General features: G+C 47.2%; 1 protein-coding gene across 9 annotated transcripts in view; it reads left to right on the forward strand.

Annotated features, from left to right (window-relative positions):
- The window catches only part of rbfox1 (RNA binding fox-1 homolog 1), a 234,985-nt gene that overhangs the window by 133,222 nt on the left and 81,763 nt on the right, over positions 1-20,000 (forward strand). The window lies entirely within an intron of this gene.

The raw sequence follows: 20,000 nt of genomic DNA on the forward strand, positions 1-20,000 counted from the left end.
CATGCACTCCCCCTGCCCCCCGCCCCCTCCCTTACTACACCAACCCCCCTAACCCTAACCCCACCCCCCCCCCCCCCTTCCCCAAGTGAACCCCACCACCCTCCCCCTCCCCTACTCCAGCTACACCAACACCCTCAGCCCTAATACCCCACCCCACCCCCCTTCCCCAAGTGAACCCCACCACCCTTCACATCATCACTATCATGGCAGGTAATGGCAGGCGCCTCCCTCCTCCCCTCCCTTACCCATAACCCCCCCCCCCCTCTCCCCTCCGCCCAGCGACGCAGCCGAGTGCTGCACTTAGAGCAATAATTGGAATTTTTATGGTCGAGAAAGCAAACACTTTTAATACAGGCAAAAGCTCTCATGCAGCCCCGGCCTGGAAGACAGTGGGAAATCAAAAAGATGGATCGCCCTAATCTGAGTATTGACATCTCTCATGGTTGAACAAATGGATGCAGTTGAGCTATATTCGCCTGTATTGATCCCGGGACTGCTTAACATTCATGCCCTCGCTCCTGGAGGTTGACCACAGGGCAGGGGATTTACACTCTTCCATCCCGGCCTTTCCAGGGACTCGGCAATCAGCCGCAGCCAGGGGGAGGCAGGCAGAGTAACTTATCATCATATTGCCTGAATTAAGAGTCAGGACTGTGGGAATTCGAGATTTGTTTTCCACCAGCCAGACCCTGCCAGCTTGCCTCCCTCCGGTTTTGTTTTGGGTGCACCCCCCTCCCCCAACGTCCACCCCCCACACCCCAACACTTTCCAACAGAACTCAAATATCACCGGCTAGCAAAATCCCCGCCGTATACAGGTTTGGCTTACAGGAATGATTGGGAAGATAATGATGCATTCGTGGCCACTGATCGATACGGTGCCATCATTATTTTCGCCCTGCAGTCGGCGAGAGCAATATTTCCATAATGTGCTGGAAAAAAATACCGCACAGCTGCCGTTTTCACATTTCAGTCGCTGTTAGTCTTGCGGTGCGAAATCCACACTCGATACCTTTCTCTCATGGCCGTACTGCCGAGGTGGCCACTAATTGCTCAAAAATAATGACCACACGCTGGGCGTTAGTGAATATGGAACAGGTTAAATCAATAGAGAGCACAATTGTCTTGCATTACTTGGTAAGGGGAGTAACAAGCATTGAGTCATGGAAAATTAAGAGCGCCTCCTACATGGCGGGAGGGAACTCGACATGATCTCCGCTAATGGTTACGAGCGCTAGGTCGTCACTATACAATGACAGCAAAGCATTATCTCTCTTACACACACACACACACAAACCCCAATGTCCATCAATCCCACCATGGATGTCTCCAGCTTCGGATCCTGCGGCCTGTTTGAATGGCTTCATATGTGGTTGCTGCTAATGACCAGTGGTTCTGCTGAGGAGGCAAAATGCTAATGCTCTTTCTGCGGCCTGTTAATGGATGCTAATGCCAAGGCAGTCATTCCACTCTACTGCCTAGCATTAGCATTAGAGTGACCAGGGGAGGAAATGCGGGGGGAGGAGATGGAGAAATGAAACATGGAGAGCCAAATGAAATACTATAGTTGGGGAGCGGCAATGGACTGGATGGATGGGGGATGCTTAGCCCCCGCTGGTATCGCTCTCAGCTCAGTCAATGGAAAGATCAGGGAGGCCCATGTTGGTTTTCTGACACCATGTCAAATCAGATCGATGCCAGTGCACTTGTTTACCTAATCACGCGGCGGATTACCTTTCTCTCTCGTCATGATGATGCTACATTGCCTTGAAGTGGGAATGTAGATCATTGCTGCTCAGTAATGGAAGAGATTTTTGTCCTTTTTCGCTTCTCTTTTATATGATGTATGATAGCAGGGTTGTTGGTTTGAAATCTAAAAACACCATTGTGTAATTCTAGCCTTTTACATAGTAATAGATGGATGGCTCTAGGCATTAGACTTGGCATGAAGGAAATGGAGAAGCAGTAGAAAGGGTGGCTGCAGAGGATGCTTGAACTCGTACTCAGATTATATTGCATCGTGGCTCAGTTGGTGTTAGTCTGTGTTTAGACACTTGATTATTTATTCTGCCCTAATTGTTGCGGACATGTCACAATGTTTTCATCATTTGGAAGTCAAGGGTTAGTTTAGGGTTCAGGGTCGTTCCAGATGCCTCTGTCCAATAAATAATTAGGCCCAAATGGCACCTACCATGCTATGTTAATAGAGGTTGAAATTGCTTTTGAAGGTCCTCATAAGTTCCCTGTATAGATTAAGTGCCTGCATTGGGAAAATAACGGCACCCAGAAGAAAATGGTGGAATGTAATTAGGTTTAATGGACTCGGGAGCTTGTGGAGAATTAAATAACCATTGATTTGTTGGAATGTTCCGGTTATTACCAAACGCCACTACATACGCATCAGTGAGGCAGATGATATTGATGTTGGGTCTTTTTTCATTTGGGGCTATATTGCGTTAACCCCTCTGGAGTGCCATTGTTCTAGAATGCTCCGGCTTCCATTAGTCAGCTGAGGAGATTAGAGGTGAACGACATGTAGCGTGTAGAGACTTAAAACAAGGAAGTGCAAAAGAATTATGGAAATGTCAAAAGCAGCCCTGTGCTTCTCCACTCTAAAACATTATCAGTTAAAACATTATTATTTACAAGAGAGGGAGGGAGAGAGAGAAAGAAAGTGTAAAATAAACTAAAGAAAAGGAGAAATGGAGGGTGGGGTACATATCTGATAGAGGTCATCAAAATATGCTGAAGGAAAGGATTTTTATGGAAGCCCCCCAGCACACACACATACTCACCCCTCGCTCTCCCAATAAAAAAAAGGCAAAATGACCGTGAAATGGCATCTGCTGACGGAAACCCCGGCCTGCAGATTACAGATCATCTGTGGATATATAGATACTCCTCATGAACCCATTATCTCTCTGGTGAGTCTTCTATGGTGACTATTATCAGCAATACATGATCCTTTTAATCTATTTTTAGACCTGAAATCTCCCTCCATATTGAGAAGACATTAAAACCACTATTGATGCCTCTCTAAACAAACGCCAGAGCGTTTATCCTCCGTGAGCAATGGCAAGAGGCTTAACAAGGGAGGACAGTCTCGCAGTGGAACAATGGGATGACATTTTGGGCTACCAAATATGTTCTGCATATGTGTGTGTGTGTGTGTGAGTGAGAGCAGTGTCCATGATCCAAAATCCATGATGATGAGTTTTGTTCCGTTTCCTACACTTTAATATCCAAAATATGCAGATCATAAAATTAATGTTAAAATGAATGTTGATCTAAAATGAAATCCAGAGTAGTTTTGAAATTGAGGGTATATACTCATTTGAAGTTCGCAAGTTAGCATAGACTAAAATGTTAGATAGTGAAAATCATTCTTTACTTTTCTTACCTTTACCTCTTTATCAGTGTGTTCCACATCTACCAGCAAAAAGTCAGAACTTCTGTAAGAAATCATGGGTTCATCTGGTTCATGTTCATCTTTTAGTTTGTGTAAGCTAGTTGGATAGAATCATTAGATTTCACATCAAAACTTAAATTACCAAATATTGACTTCCACTTCTGAGAACCGGACATCAAAAAGTTACATCCAATCATAAGTCGTTTTTAAAAAAACCTTTTAAACTTATATTACCTCAATCTCTCCATTTGTGAACATTACTCAGTGATTAATGTTTACAGCTGAGAACTCTTTACCAGCGGGGCGTCGGCTTCTCTATCATCAGCTCCAGCGGAGACTCACATTCTATCACACGGCACGAAAAACTCACTTCATCTCGTAGCAAGATCTCAACAAACCACGCCACCCTCTATCTCTCCATATCACCCGCAATCCATGGGCATAGCTCTGTCCCTGTTGCTTTTGTGGTGTGGTGGTGTGTGTATTGACACATGTATATGAGTGCTGTCGGAGCAGCGAGATCAGAACCGGTGGCTGATCTGAGAGCAGTGGATAAGTCGGGGCGAGGCGAGCCGGTGCACTTAGATGTGGCTCTGAGGCCGGCAGATGGACTGGTCCTCCTCTCTTCTCTTCCCTCCTCCTCTCTTCTCTTCCCTCCTCCTCTCTTCTCTTCCCTCCTCCTCTCTTTCTGACTCACACTTTCATTCTCTCTGTCTCACCCTCAACAGTTGACACTGGGCAGTTGGGGCAGCATCAAGGTTCTTCCTCTGGGCTGTGCTGTGTCAGTGAGTGAGTGAGTGAGGAGTGTGTATGTGTGTGTTTTGGTTGATGAGTGTATACAAATGTGTGTGTGTGTGTGTGTGTGTGTGTTCGTTCATGTGAGTGGGGGACAGAAAGAGCGGCAGGTCAGCACAGATGAGGGTTCCAGATGGAGGGGTGCGGAGCGGTGCCAGGGGCAGGGAGAGGAAGAGAGAGAGAAAAGGAGAGAGTGCCCCCCCCCCCAACATGGAGGGAGCCGGCCCGTCACGTCATGTCACGTCATATCATGTCATATTGCCTCTCCTCTCCTCTCATTCCCTCTCCTCTCTTCTCCTCTCCCCTCTTATATTCTCCTCTCCCCTCCTCTCCTCTCTTCTCCTCTCCTCTCCTCCCCTCCCCTCCCCTCTTCTCTTCTCTCCTCTCCTCTCCACTCCTCTCCTCTCTTCTCCTCTCCTCTATTCTCCTCTTCTCTCCTCTCCTCTCTTCTCCTCTCCTTTCCTTTCATCTCCTCTTCTCCCCTCTCCTCTCCTCTCTTCTCCTCTCCTCTTCTCCCCTCTCCTCTCCTCTCCTCTCTTCTCCTCTCCTCTTCTCCCCTCTCCTCTCCTCTCTTCTTCCCTGTGCCTCCACATACCTCCTCTAATTCACACTAGCCTGCACTTCTCAGAGAGGAGACCACTGCAGCATTCATGGCACATCACATGTGTACACACATGCACAAACACACACACACACACACACACACACACACACACACACACACACACACACACACACACACACACACACACACACACACACACACAAACATACACATATTTGCTATCTAAATTCATAGACAGTAAAAGCACAAAAATACTCATGCTATCATCTAGGATTATATCAGAGGACCTGCTGACTGAGGACATTTAAAGTGATATTGTTTTCTCTCTCTCTCTCTCTCACACACACACACACACACACACACACACACACACACACACCTCCAAAGGTACTACTGCTGTTTTTGGTTACACTGCTGGTGTGTAAGTAATGTGATCGAGGTACACTAGAGTAATTATGCTGGCTCTGCACGGTTGAATATGTGGCCTAAATAATATGTTATTTAATGGGGGGGAAAAAGTAGAACACAGGAAACGTGGCATATGCTCACAGTTTTAAATAACAGCAGCGTTCAGTTTAACTCAAATCCAATTTAGCACACGGGATCCACTTTAATTAACAGCGGCAATGTTTTAGCTGCGTTCTCCCGGGTGGGTTGAGCTGAAGTTCATTCTGTCACTCTCTCAGCCTCCGTTGTCCTATAAAGCCTTTTTGTCCCTCGCCCTCACCTGTACTAGTATGTCCCGCTCGCAAAGTCCGCTCATCAGGACAGTGCCTTGGCTGCATTAGTGGTTGCACTACTGGCCTGAACTGGCCTGAACTAGAACTTGTTGTTCACAGGTATACCTACTAGAGAGGAGACTGGCCTGAATGTGCCCATGTCCGTATCTGTATCTGCGGACTCAGGTTCTGCTGGAGTGTTGTGTCATCTCTGTGAGTCTGCTGTTAACAGACCTCCTTGCTATCCTCCGAATAGCATTAAATAGCCCTTATCAGTAGCGCTGGCTCCTCGGGCAGCGCCTATAAGAGCCTGTAGTGTTGCCCATTGTAGCTCCTCTGGTGATGTCTCCACCACGGGGCTCAGTCACTCAGCTCAGTGTGTTTGGAATGTGCCCTTTTTTTAGGTACTGCTGCTGTTATCTCACATCACTTCCTCTACCGGTGGTTACTCGGGTTGCGGAGGGGGGGGGGGGGTCATCTAGTGCTGCTAACCGTAGAGGTGCTTCGTCCTCTTCCACCGCATTTACCTTCGCCCGGCACCACCGCAGCCAAACTGGTCAGTCCTGGAGGGGATTCAAAGTAAGACAGATGGTTTCCCACCAACACCTCTTCCAGCACTTTCATCCCTCATCAAACTATTAATTCATCTGTGAGAATGGGGTGCGTTTCACATGCGCCGCCTGGATGAATATTAATGGCGTTTTTGATAACTCCCTACATTCGCTTTCCCAGTGACTTGTTACATGCTTTCGCGCTGATTAAAACGAATCATTTACATAATTAACATATGGTTCTAGCATTGGCTATAATATGCTGATTATCTCGATCGCTTTTGTCTTGAAGTTGGCGGAATGGAGTCCATGGCGACTGTTTGAAGTGAAAATGTGGTATCCCTATGTGGGTAACCCTGTAGAAGCCCCAGGGCCTGAAAACAAGTGTCTCCAAACTAGTGTTTTTTGACGCAGAAAAATATGCTCTTAAAAAAAAAAACGCGGCTTTGTTGTGGTTTGCCGACTGTGTCAGAAGCTCCCCGCGGACGTCTCTCCTCTTAATATGAATTAGACTGTGAGCCTGTGAGACTGCAGCTTTTCACCACGCTTTGTCACCACTGCGCTGTAATTGCAGTGTGTGCGCGCATGCACGGGACTAGCGTTGCTGTCCTTGATAGCCCCTACATTTAAATACCAATCAACTGAAGGCCTCAAGGACACACAGGGTTTTTTTGTTTTTTTCCTACCCCCAACGTTATAGGATGTGCATCCAGCCACGTGGGCTCGTCTCTGCTCTTTCTTCTGTAGTATTGCCTGAGTTCTCCTGCTGCCATCATAGATAGCCTTCGCTTACTCTTGGCCACCTAATAAAAGGAGCCCGTATCCAGAGTTACAGGCCGTGCAGTAAACATTTCACAGTGGCTGGAGCAGGGGAGTTTACTGCAGGGCATCAGCAGTGGCCACTTCCCATTGTGGTGGCGCTCGGCGGGCGGGCTGGTTGGCGGGCGACGATATAAAGCCGGACAGATGTCGAAACGCTGCAGGCCCCAGCAGTCACAACTCTCATCCACTAACACACACACACACACACACACACACACACACACACACACACACACACACACACAGACACACTTTTGGGAGCACTTCACAGTACAGGTAGGGGCGACTTACTGCACTTCACACTCTGTCACAGAGGGCCTGCCAGAGCCGGAATGTCCTCCCTCACTGCCGAGTCGTGGCAGCTTTCTCTGTTTCCTTGTGGGACCCACAGCGTCTGTTCAGCAAGACTCAAACCACAGCACAGATTACCATGAGCTACTGTTATCACACCCGGCAACCCGCCACCATTACAGCTCACGCACAAAAGCACCAAATACTGTGTGTGAATGTGAACAGCTGGATGTTTCTCCCCTTCAAAGTAGGGGTATTATATGAGGTAATGAGTTCAGCAGTGTTATGTTGTGTTATGTTCTTTTTTTTCTGACTTTTCTTTTTTTCCTCCCCTCCATCCTCTTCTCTCTTGTGCCTTCCCCTCCTTTTCTCCCCACTCTCTCTCTCTCACTCTTTCTCGCTCTCACTGGTGTTCTGAAAAAAAAAAAAATGCAGTCATGGCGTCTTTTGAAAAGCGCCCCTCCGAAAAGCATGGCATGTCTTGCCAAATGGAATGGGATGAAATGGCTCTGACCCAGTTGAGTTTAGTGTCCTCGCAATCCCTCCCCTGGGCAAGGCATCCGCAGCCTCCTCGGAGCAACCGAAATACAACTGCAAGTGATGGGGAATTGGTGGCAGGCAAAGAGAAAGGGAGAGAGAGAGAGGGAGGGAGGGAGGGAAGAAGGGAGGGAGGTAATGACAGAGAGAGAGAGAGAGATGGAGAGGGAGAGAGAGAGTTCTGCTCAAGTGCTTTTTTCTCAATAACATATTATGATGGTGGCAACACTTGACACAAATGGCATCGGTTGCATAAAGCCCAGATGAATTTTTCAGCAGCTCGCTCACTCGCTTGCTCGCTCGCTCACGCACACGCATTACCTGGGTGTTAACAGAGCAGCAATCACCAGCAGCCTACAAAAACACACACACACACCTACACACACACACACACACACAGCCCCCTGCACTGCTCTCATTCTGCTGTTGTTTTGTTTTTAATAATGACCATGATGACGGTAATGATCATGATGATGGCGATGATTATTGAATCAAATAGCAGAATGGAAATTGCGCTGTGTTCCTTTTTGTTTATGCCCTGTCCTCCGTGCTGCTTTAGCTTAATAAGCAACTATTGACCTCTCCTTTTCCTGCTAATAAAAGTGGGCTAGCTCAGGCAAACGTGTCGCAGTGATCTTTTGGCTGAGCGCAGATAAAGGGAGCTGGCACAGAAATGTCATTTCCAGCCGTCCCCGGCACCAGAGGACTCCGACGAGCCGCCTGCCTCTTCCCCGTGCAGGGGGGAAAGCGCTTGCCAGTTAAAGCAGTTTATTCTTGGATCTTTTGTTTTGAGTGATCACGAATGCACACAGTGGATTAGGCTTGTTTGGAGCTTTTCTCTTTCTGGGGCAAGCCTCATCTTTTTTTGTCTCTTCCTCTCTCTCTCCCTCTCCACTCCTCTCCAGATGCACTATTTTTATTTTTTTATTTCTCAAAGAAGTTTCAGAAGGATGGAAAGAGAGAAGGGGAGATAAAGAGGAAGAGGGAGGAGAGGAAAGAAAAGAGCATGTGGATCCAAACCCAGCTATTGAGAGCACTGGGTGTTGTATGTGTAGGAGTGGGCAAGCTAAGCCATGATTTAAGTGACAATCACAACATGGACTATTTTCCCCCTCCTTATTTGTATCCACAACAATGCTTTTGTTAATCTGCCTTGCCTCATCAATGCCTACAACTTTCTCTTCTGCCTCTATTTAGCCTCGCTGTCACATGTGAAGCAAGTGTTGCAAATGTGTTTAGTGAATCATTTGTGTGACAGATCAGCATCTACTATGCACGGCTTAGGTTTCTCTGACAGGACCCACACATGTCAGTTCTATGGGGGTAGATCTTGTCATGAATACAGTGCTTATGTCATATTCAGATGCCATCCCACATTGGGAGGCTCTCAACTCTGTTTTTTTGACCAACAGGGAATGGGTTCTTGAATTGGATTATTTGAGTTATATGTGTTCTTGAATCGGATTATATGGGTTCTATTCAGGATTATTTGAACCTTGGTGCTAACCCGGCTGTGGCTCCATCAGTTCTGAATAGAACGGCTTTAATAAAGAATGCATCGTCAACGGAAGGCACTGCACAACGAAAGTGAACAGTTGCAGCAAAATGGTGGATGGCATTGATTACCTCCTGCTCTAAACTGTATAATGGCATCCCCCACTAAAATAGCTATCTTTCCTTTCCAGCTGGGGGAGACAACTTGACAGGTTCTGAACCAGATGATTTTTTGTTAAAAGCTTCAGAATGGTTCTAAATTTGATACAGGAACTAGAATGGAACCCATTACCTGTTGGTGGAAAAGGAGTATGTGTGTCTAGGCCTCGGCTATGCAGTGAGTACCTGACTCCGAGCCAGACACTGATCTGGGTATTTGTATATATGTATATATATGTTGTATATATCTGGGCCCAAAAGTTTCCATCCTCATAGCACATATGCATGAGTCACCATCGCTATTACCCCCTCCTTCTTTGTCAAAGGAATTTAAATCCTAAATTAACACTTCTAATTGAGTAAACTTTCACATGTTGCCAAAATGATGGATTGTGCTTGATGATAGTCAGCTGCCTTAATGTGGCCACAAATGAAGCATACCAGCAGCTGCCTGCTTGCCATGCACCTAGCCATAGCTCAGGCTCGGAATTAGCGATTGTTTACCCAACCTTGATTAGGTCGGTGCAGCACTCCTCTGTTTTCAGATTTCTCCAAATTGCTTGAGGGAGCACACTTACTTAAATATTGCTAATGTGAGATCATTTAATACGGTGGTGATGCAGGGAAGGAGAAAGAGAGGGAGAGAGAGAGAGAGAGAGAGAGATGGAGAGATGGAGGGAGGAAGAAAGAGAGAGGCAATTTACCAAGCAACTAGTCAGTAGTCAAGGGGTGGGGAGGGGGGGGGGGTGGCAGTGGTGATTTCTGCTCTGAATTTTTAAGTCATTATAATTTTCTGCACACATTATCCATTCTATTGCAGGCATGTGCCATTAATCATGGTTAAGTAGTTGGAGAGTGGAGGAGACCCTCTGAAACGAATCTCTAAAATTCACACCCTCGAGAGTCACGAATGGGAGTCCCCACAACACACACACACACACACACACACACACACACACACACACACACAGATACACAAACACAGATACACACAAAGACACTGGCGGCACCATATGACAAAATGATGATTGCGGCCCTTCAGAACAAAACTGTGCATCATAGCAGGTTATCCCTCACTCCTTGATGGCGCGGTTAACACATCCGTCTGCACATTTTCAAACTGTGTGCTGTACTCGCGATCACATCGCTGATGTTGAATGCAGGGTTTGTTTTTTTTTGCTCGCCGTGCTGTCTGTTGGCGCATCAATCCAACATGATGTCTCCGCAGGGTTGTGTCAATCTTCATGTTCTCACCCTTCTTCAGAGAAACAGAGGAAGAGAGAGGGAGAGAGAGAGGGAGGGAGAGAGAAAGAGGATTTTAGAGAGCTAGAGGGAGAGTTAGAGATAGACAGAGAGAGGTAACAGTGAGAGAATGAGGAAAACAGTGAGAGAGAGAGAGAGAGAGAGGGGGGGAGGAATGGACAGACAGCGGGAGGAAGAAAGAGAAGGATGGCTGAAGCAAGGGATGGAGAGAGATTGGGGTAAAAGAGGAAAAGAGGGCTGGTGTGGTTGAGCACCTCCGGAAGGCCCTCTCTCCCATGGCGTCTGTAGGGGAGAGACACACTGCAGCTGTCATCCCCCCCCCCCAGCACTAGCGCCAGTGGCTCATGCTTATGAGTGGAAATGACTGCTGAGTCCCCAGTACCAGGTGGACAAAAGAGAGAGAGAGAGAGAGAGAGAGAGAGAGAGAAAGAGACAAAAAAGAGTGAGGGAGAGAGAGAGAGTGAGGGAGTCAAACAGAGTGGAAGAGTATATAAAAGAGACAGGGAGAGAGAGAGAGAGACAGTCGGAGAGAGTAGGGAAAAAAGAGAGAGAGCGAGAGGGAGATAGATAGAGAGAAAGAGAGAGAGAGAGAGATAGAGAGAAAGAGAGAGAGAGGGAGAGAAAGAGAGAGGAGAGAGGGACATCTAACCCCCACAGGCTCACACCAGGGATGTCTGACTGGCCTGCACTCTGAGGGCTCATGGGCTTTTCTCCTCTGTCCATCCCCTTTTTCCTCGCTTCCTCTGTGCATACATTTCATCCCCTCTCCTTTTCTCTCTTAGGCTACGTTTATACGGTGACGATGAAAAGAGAAGACGCAGTAGTGGCGTCTCGTCTTCATTTTTTTATTCGCGTTTAGACGAGCATTCTCAGGGGGAAATCTTTGTTTATATGAAGATGCAAGAGTATGTGATATTCGATTGGATATGCATTTCAGACCGCTGGGTGGTGGTGTGATAGAACCCCGGTACGTCACGCGCAGACATTCTAATTTGACAGTTTAGCCAGAGAGGTAATCAAGAATCTTTGGTTTAGCCGTTTAGACGGAGACGCAACCCGGGTCGTCTTCAAAACTCTACACTCTGGAAGGAGTCTTCAGATTTTTGCGTCTTCAAGCCCCGATGGCGGGGTCGCCGTGTAAACGAAAGGCACTTATGATAAAATATTTTGTCGTCTTCCTTCGCAATCGTTCTCGTATAAACGGCCCCTTAATCCTCACTCCTCTTTCCCTCTGTATCTGTATTCTTAGCTCTAGTCACAGATACATTCTAAATGTAGCAAAATATGGGAACGTCTGCAAGGAACATGGAAACGCTAAAATCTATAGATTCATTAACAGGAGAATGATACCAGTAAATTGTATGGGGTAATTACATACGAGTACAAGTGGTAAAATCATCTCTTATTGATGCTGGTCAAAGGCAGGAGATGAGTCCTCTTTTTTAAAGCATGGATTCATGAAAGAAGAGAATGATGAATTTGAGAAGTACTTTTTCCATATTTGTCAAAAAAAAAGATCAGAATCAGAGTGCTCTTTTTACATACTATCTGTATCGAGTATCTGTATAAAGCAAAACGAAACAAAACAAATAAATCAGAATTTTACAGTCTCAGTTCCTTGTGTGATATTTTTAAAAATAGGCTGTGGTCATTGAGTATGTGCTGACCTCTTCATGGCGTGGTGTCGGTGTCAAATTCCTGTTGACCACACATATCCGATCATATAATATTTCTGCTCTTAATGCCCATCTCTCTGGTTTCCGGCTAATAAGCCATGCATTTTTCGCCTCTGGATGTGTCTTTGCCCTCTCTCTCTCTCTCTCTCTTTCTCTCTCTCTCTTTCTCTTTCACTCCCTTTTTCTTTCTCTCTCTCTGTCCCTTTCACTTTCTCTCCCATTCTCTCTCCCCCTCTCTCTTAGCGACTGGACAGTGATGCCAGGGCGGATATGCAGGGCCTCTTGGAGAACCGGCAGTCATGCAGGGGAATGGCGTAATTGGCTCTGACAGGGTTACGGGAAATTGCACCATGTCAAGAAATGGCAGCACACGTTGTGACACTTGCTCCGCCGCTGACCAGAAATATCAGCCATCCCAACGGTGGCGGTGGAAACCCTCCGTACACCCGGGCAGGGCGATCACTCGCCCGCTCGTCTGCCCCCTGTCTCTGGGTTTTTTACCCAGGTATCCACGGTGCTGTGGCCTCCCTGGGTGTGTTCTTGCTTGCGTGCGGAAGCCTGCTTGTGGACAGACGGATGCTCTGCTAAATCAAAGGACTGGGAAAGGTGTTTTGGCGTTCCTTTCCCAGAGCAGTTTGTCTGAAAAAGTTTTTCTTTTCTCCCCGAAAAAAAAAGCCCCCGCCATCTGTTTTTTTAACAACAAAACATTTTTTTCTCTCTCTCTCATTTTTTTTCTCTCCATTTTTTGTCCAGCGGGTAATAAATAAATTAGCGATCGGAAAGGAATGTTCCTACAAATCGGAAGCAGTTTTCGCTAATGCACCCTGCGGTTTTTCGATATCAGCCCCATGGCGCATGGACAGAGATCGACTTCATAAACAGAGAGAGAGTCAATGTAAGGTTACAGACGAGCCTTTGAAAGGCAGGAAACTCTATATGCTCTGCGGTGCGTGGACAACACTGTGGCCAGCTCACTGCGGCCATCTCGGAAGTGGTGTCCTCTGACATGGCCAGTGTGAAGGAATGTGCATGCCCGTGTGTGTGTGTGTGTGTGTGTGTGTGTGTGTGTGTGTGTATTTATTTGTGTGTGCAATTGTCTCAGTGCATGTAAAGGAGGTGGTGGTGGTGTGGAGGTGGTATGCTCCACCAAAGGTTTGAGGAGCACCAGGAGGTGAAGGCAGGCGCAGTGTGGCGCAGCCCCTAAATGACATCTTTAAGGAGGAGTGTGTGAACGATCAGACAGGGGGAAGCGCGGGGAGGCACCTGGAGGTAATTGCGATGCGGTGGAAGATAATGCACTTCAGGGATCCAGCGAACTCGTGGGGAGATGAGACGGAGGCTCGTGCCAACTCTGGCTCGGGGAAAAAGGCAGCGAGTCAGACACACTCACTGTGTGTGTGTGTGTGTGTGTGTGTGCGTGAGTGTGTGTGTGTGTGTGTGTGTGTGTGTGTGTGTGTGTGTGCGTGATAATCTGCTCAGTGCACATTTTATACCGAGGCTTTGATTTTGAAAAGGTAGCGAAAGGTGAATGGATATGGTTTAGATTTTTCTTGTGCATACAGTATGTGTGTGTGTGTGTGTTTGTGTGAGTGTGTGTGTGTGAGAGAGGGTGTGTGTGTGTGTGTGTGTGTGTGTGTCTGTGTGTGTGTGTGAGTGTGTGTGTGAATGTTAGAGAGAGAGAGAGAGAGAGAGAGAGTGCGTGTGTGTCTGTGTGTGTGTCAGTTAGTTAAATTAGTCAGGGTTCAGTTTAGGCCTGTGAGGCAGGCCTTTATGAACAGGGGATTGTTTCTCGCGTAGCGATTAATGTTTTAGAATCACGCGCCACGGTCCCGCGAGATTCCACGTGTCTAGTTATAAGACGGCTCGCCACCCCAACACCACCCCGAAGATGCATTTTGCATGAGTGGGGGAATCTTCAGTCCCTGGCAATTTTCCCTGCTAAAATAAATGTTATTCCGTCCTCGCTTTGATGGACCGTATTACAGTAATAGAGGGCGACGACCCCTCAATGTTACAAACTGTCACCATCCAAGGCCGCGTCGTTTTTGACTGGAAGTGACAGAAACCTAGTTATTTCATCAACCTCCCCAACGGGCAATGCATAATGCGTGGGGAGGGGTATGTGTGTGTGTGTGTGTGTGTGTTTGTGGGGGGGAGTGCAGCCGTAAATGAGCTGTGTTGCAGAGGTCTAATGGCAGTGTGGCTCTAATGGAGAGCCATGCTAATGTATTTCTGCAGCAAGCCCCTTGACACCCAGACAGGTAAATGCTTCAGAGAGGGATTGCTTAGGTGAGGGTTGGAGGGGTGTGTTGGGGGGGGGGGGACGGCCAATTAAATTCCCAGTTTTGAATATTGACCAGCTTGTTATCTGCTCAGCGGCCATGCATCCAGAATTGCTAACATCGGCATGTTTCACAAAACGCTTTTCAACTGCCCAGAATAATGTGTTGCTAGAGTGTGTGTGTGTGTGTGTATGTGTGTGTAAGTGTGTCTATGTGTGTGTGTGTGTGTGTGTGTGTGTGTGTGTATATGATGAGGAGAGAAAGAGAGAAGGGAAAAAGTGCTGAGGCTGGTGGGATCAAATGGCTGGTTTTAGTTATCAAGCGCAATGCCTCCATTTATTTCAGGGACTCTGGGAGGCCATCGTCCCCCCCCCCCCCTTTTTTTCCAGGTCACCAGAGTGGCCTCGGGAAAGGCACTCGCTGTCGTGCTGCGTGCCCGTTCAGTGCCCTGTCACTCCTGCTGTTGATGGGAATCTCTTGGCCAGGGCATCGCCCCTGCTGCCCTGCTCTTGCCAACCCCGAGGAAGGGCATTTCCTCCTCGGCATAAGTAAGACACACCTGTGCAGTCACCGTGTGTCACAAGGCATTACGCCACTTGGTGGGGGGAGGGAAGGGGGGGGGGGGGGAAACAACAGTGACGACAACCGAACAAAACAAATAAAAACAAAAACAACACAACGCACAGCCACCACTGCCACCAAGCAACCTGTTCTCGGTGCAGGCAGCTGAGACAACAGCAGCAGCTTGTGAGTTGGACGAATGCGAGTCCTCACACGCCCCTGACGATATTGCGGCCGACAGCCCTCTCCTTACCATATGCAAGAGCCCCCCTCATAGGCAAGGCTGCGAAAAGCACTCACCTCCGAGATTGTCTTGGTCGGAGAAGGCCTTGCTGCTCCTTCTGCAGAGTGGAATGTTTTCGTTTTCTTTTTTCAGTTTCCCCCCCCCCCCCCTTTTCTTCATCTCTCCGTCAGACCTCTGAATCACCTCAGCCTGGAGTGGTGTACCAGAAAGCCAGCAAGGAAACAATAAAACACAGGCACTTGCTATTCTCTCTCAATCACGGCTGATTTCTTTAAACCCGCGGCTCGCGGTGTAATTTAATTATTGCGCTTGGCGGCCGAGCCAGGCCTTGAATAGAACAGAGCCGGGGCCGTGTTTTTCTTTTCTTCTCTCTTGCCTCCTTCGTTTCGCCGGCTGGCAGAGAGCAATGTTTCCCGTCACTCAGCCAGGAGGTCCAGTCGGCGGAGGAGGAGAGGAGGTGAAAGAGGAGAGGAGGAGTGGAAAGGAGAGGAGGTAAAGGAGAGGAGGAAGAGAGGAGAGGAGGTAGAGGAGAGGAGGAGCTGAGAGGAGGAAAGGGGAGAGGAGAAGAGGAGAGGAGGTAAAGGAGGAGGATAGAGGAGGAGAGGAGGAGAGGAGGAGCGGAGAGGTGCTGTGGCCTGACTGTACTGTATAAAATAGAGATTCATTGCCGTCGGAACCTGTAAACGCGGCCGAGCAAATTAGATTAATAAAGTGTCAACGGTGTCAAGCCAAACAAATTGCAGAGGGATTTAAGTCAAATATGATGTCTGAATATGTGTGCACGTGCGAGTGTGTGGGGGGGGGGGGGTAGAAAGAGAGAGAGAGAGAGAGAGAAAGAGAGAGAGAGAGAAGGGAGCCCTTGGCTTGTTGTGAAGAGGATTTATGAGGGAGTGGGGGAGAAGAGGCTAGGCCTGGTGAAAATAACCCTTTATGCCCCAGATAAACTGTGCCGGGGGGGGGGGGGGCAGGGGGTTATTAAGGCTGGTTAGAATGGGGCTCATCCGCCTGCCCTGAAGTGCTGCTGTCCATGGCGCTGATTGAAATCTGGCCTTCCACTGCCATCCCCACTGTGAATATGCCTGTGCTACCCCTCCTCCTCTTCTCTTGTGCCCTTCTTCTACCCCTTCTTCTCATTTCTTCACTTCTCTGCCCCCCCCCCCCCCATCCCTCATATGGTAATTTTAGGCTGATTGTTGACATGATACATTTAGTCATTTAGCCGATGCTTTCATCCAAAGCGACTTACAAAAAGGGAAACAATCAAGGTCCAGTGCGCCTAGGACATGTTAGTGCAGCAATAAGCACTACTCGCATAGAACCTGTGTTGAACGTGTAATGGCTCTTGGGATTGGCGGTCCTCCTGGAGGGAGTGTTGTGATTGGGTGCTCAGACACAGAATCAGAAGCAAGGACAGCGTACTCAGATAATTAGGCTCGCTATGCATGCACTCTTTATTGTGCTTTGAAAAAAAAGCACTTGCAAGTTGGTGGTGACCTATGATATTGGGTATATATGATATTTGCAGGTTGCAGACATGCAGGTGGATTCATGGAGATATACTAAGTCAATAAGAAATTACGTTTGCTGTAAATATCAACATACAGCAAGACAACAACAACAAAACTAGAGAGAGTAATTTCGATAAAAGTAGATTTGAGAGAAAAAAAAGTAAAAAAAAAAAACCTTGGTGTCACACTAAATGATGCCTGACACCCACCAGATGGGATGCTTAGAGGATGGCATTTGAAATTGACTAGACACTGATTAATTACGTTGCATATCTCAGGAGGAGGTCTCAGGTAAACTGGGTCAAATGAAAGGAGAAGTCCCTGCCATCTCGTCTCCAATCACGGCCTGCTGTTGATGGTACGGATGGCCTTCCGCCTAGGGCCACCACGAAAAACCTACAAAGAGAGCAGATAAGCCCATCCACGTCTGTGGAAGAGTCAGAGTCTGCATAGCTGGCGCCACAGCTATTTAGTGCGATTCTTCGATGTTCCTTCCCCACGAGTAGTTCAAGTCCTGGTGTCTATGATAAGGGAGCCATTCATATGGTTCTTTCTCTGGGTATTGGACTGAGTCATGTAACACATACATACACACAGAGAGATGCAGACATAGACACGCGCACACACACACACATGCCAGGTGATTGTTTCTTGTCTCATCCAACCTGCTTCTTTTTTGCAACCAGCGCCATGCTTAAATTAGCTCCATGGAGTGAAAAGCTATTTGTGGAAAGCCAGAATGATTGAGCTTCTTCCTCAACTCTCTCTTGCTCTTTCTCTCTCTCTCTCTCTCTCTCTCTCTCTCTCTCTCTCTCTCTCTCTCTCTCTCTCTTATAATATTTACAACTGAGAGGTACATTTAAATGGCTTCCTTTAACATTCATCACTTTGGGCAGCCGTGGCCCACTGGTTAGCACTCTGGACTTGTAACCAGAGGGTTGCCGGTTCGAGCCCCGACCAGTGGGCTGCGGCTTGAAGTGCCCTTGAGCAAGGCACCTAACCCCTCACTGCTCCCTGAGTGTGTGCTTCACCTCACTGTGTGTTCACTGTTTGTGTTTCACTAATTCACCGATTGGGTTAAAATGCAGAGACCAAATTTCCCTCACGGGATCAAAAAAGTATATATACTATACTATATACTATACTTCTTTCATTAAATGTATAATCTCTAGTCTCTCACTCTGTTTTACGACACCTCCCGTCTCCAACTCTTGGGGATCTGATGGAAAATGTTTTTGAAATGGAAGTAGAAAATGTTCTTTAAATGGAAGGGTGTTCTGGTTGCGTAGATGCTTTTGATGAGAGAGGGGCGAGATAGTAAATGACTTGTTGGGGCCTCTTCTTGTTTGTTTCAGTCAAACATCAGAACATGCTCGAGTAAGTGAAACATGGCTGAAGGAGATCTATCAGAGCCATGGCTGTTTATACAGTAATTGCATTCATGGATTAATGAAAGGAAGCACTCACTCTTCACACTGTCATTCTCTCTCTCTTTCTTTCTCTCTCTCTTACTCTCTCTATCTCCTTCTCTCTCTCTTTCATCTGGTTCACTCGTCCCCTCAGCCATCCTTTTGTGTTCTCCCTGAAAACATGCTCTCATTTTGTTGTTGGTTTTTGAATAGCTGGATGGCTTCATGACAAATAATATGTCCTTGCGAGCAGGGCCATCTTGTTTCATTTCATTATGTAGATTTACTCAGAGGGGCCTTACGCTGCTGCAGTGGCAGGGAAAAACATTACTCTGCGTCGGACAGTAACACAACCCCCCACCCCAAACAAAAACAAAACAAAAACAAGCCCAAATCAGTTGCAGATGCCAAGTCTGGGGATGACCCCTACATACAGTATGGACAGTTATTTTGTCCAAGAGTACAGTTAACATTAAATAATTCACATTTAGCTTTTAAAAGCAGTGACAACAAAAGAAACCTCTGCGCACAATCCACATTTTCATGTTGGGAAACACAGCCGTTAGTTTGACGCTATAGATGCAGGTATTTACTGTAATTTGCCTCCATTTGTGGGATACCTTGGCAGCCACGCAGTCTTTTCTCCCTGCGCACACACCTGCCATGCATCTCAAGCTGCGGGCGCATCAGCCTTTTTATGGCCATAATAAACCAATAACGCACGGATATGTAAAAACTGCTGCATGGAGAGAAAATTCCGGAGGAAAAAGGCGGGCCGCATCCCAAAGGAAGAAAACAAATGGCAGCTCTCACTCCTGCCAAGGAATGGCTCTAGTTAAGATTGATTGCTCTGCCTGTCTAGGCACTGAGGTAAAAAAGAAAGAGAGAGAGAGAGAGAAGGAGAGAGAGAAAGGTATGGAGCGTGACCCTGCAAACTTGCTGATTTCAGCAGTCTTTCTCGTGGAGGGCTGTGGCTTCCTATATTGCTTCTTGGCCGCCAGTGATTTGTCTGGCTCCTTCAGCCGATTTGTGAGCACTGACACCGGAAGCGTCGGAGCTGTAAAATACCCCCCAAAACAAAGGGCATCGCACGAAGAAGGCGGACAAGGAAGCCTCGTTTTGCCCCAGGCATCAACAAAACTGAACAGCATTATGAAATAGCCATCCTTCAGGACAATTTGTCTGCAACATTTTTTATATATTCATTATATATATATATATATATATATATATATATATATATATATGTGTTGTGTGTGTGTGTGTGTGTGTGTGTGTGAAGTTAAAAGCCTGGGAAAATGGCAGAGATAGCGGAAACAGTTTTGGTGTGATGTGATAGGTATTTGGTGTGGTGAGATAGGTATGGGTGAGTTTGGGTTATTTAATGTCCTAATGCAGTTACAGTACAATGTGTTCAGCATGATTTCTAACTTTGAAAGGTAGTGAGCTACGGCTGTTAGACCTGATGTCATTCAACAGCTCCCACAACTTTGCAGCCATTTTCTACTTCACTCCTTCTCTTCCCTCTCCAAGACGATGGCTTTCACCTTGAGCTGGTGTCTTGCCCTCCCCTCTCCTCGTCCCTCACTGTCTGCCTCTCACTTCGTCTCTCTCTCTCTCTCACTCTCTCTCTCTCTCTCTCTCCTCCGTCACCCTCCCATCCCTGGCCGCAGTTGTGAATCAATACAATCCCTTAACCTGTCACAGTTTCAGCAT

The sequence above is a fragment of the Alosa sapidissima genome, chromosome 3, assembly GCF_018492685.1.
Source record: "Alosa sapidissima isolate fAloSap1 chromosome 3, fAloSap1.pri, whole genome shotgun sequence".
Classification (NCBI taxonomy): domain Eukaryota; kingdom Metazoa; phylum Chordata; class Actinopteri; order Clupeiformes; family Clupeidae; genus Alosa; species Alosa sapidissima.